We start from the raw sequence: 1004 nt of genomic DNA on the forward strand, positions 1-1004 counted from the left end.
TCCCTCTCCCTCTCCCTCTCCGTCTCCCTTTCTGCCTCTCTGCTTGTGGATTAGAATGGAGCTCACAGCTACTCTTCCAGTGCCACGCTCTGCCATGATGATAATGGATTGACCCTCTGAAACTGTAAGCAAGCTCTCAGTCAAATGCTTTCTTTTGTAAGAGTTGCCTTGGTCATGGTGTCTCTTCATAGCAATAGAAGACTGGCTAAGATGGTGTGGCTCACTCTGGTCTAGACTCCAGGCCCTGAGGCTCAGGTCCTTCCACTCTGCTTTGGACTCTCCCTGTGTTCTGAGCTCAGCCCTGCCTCATGGCCTTGAGGCCTCCTCTACCCAGGCACATCTTTTCCTAAGAATTTGTGAGGATATTAAATTCAGGAGAACAAGATGTGATTTCTCTTGTTCTCCTTATATATGAGGGATATAAAATGGTACTTGACATGTAATAGGTAAGCAATACATTTTTGTTGAGTACAATGAAGGATATAGGGTGAGATAAATTAGGCCACATGTTACGACAATGCAGAAATGTTTAGAATGATTATATTTTTCTGAGCCAAGGTACTGACTTCATTGAGAGTTCAGAGAAGAAAAAACAGGATCACACCATGTAGGAACAAATGTCGTGCTAAATTGGGCCATTGGAGAATGAGCTGATTTAGTTAACACTGCTTTTTCTATGAAGTGCAGATAGTACCGTGTAAAGAAGCCTAACTCTAGCAAAACTGGCAAAAAGGAAAATGTCACATTTGAAATTGAAAATGCAAATTCCAGGAGGTGTCATTAGGGACCAATAAGTAACTTTATTGGCCTCTCAAATATGTTCATGATCTCACTCCCAGCATCCTGACGTGGGACCCATGGCACGGAGACACACAGGAACTACCTTTTTATTAAAAGTCAAATTCTACTCAAGCACTGCTTTATAGCATATAGTTCACAGAACATTATTCTGGGAAGAGTCATCATGCTGGTTGTCTCTACTGCCACTTGATATGAAACTTTTT

The sequence above is a fragment of the Mastomys coucha genome, unplaced genomic scaffold (assembly GCF_008632895.1).
Source record: "Mastomys coucha isolate ucsf_1 unplaced genomic scaffold, UCSF_Mcou_1 pScaffold2, whole genome shotgun sequence".
NCBI lineage: Eukaryota > Metazoa > Chordata > Mammalia > Rodentia > Muridae > Mastomys > Mastomys coucha.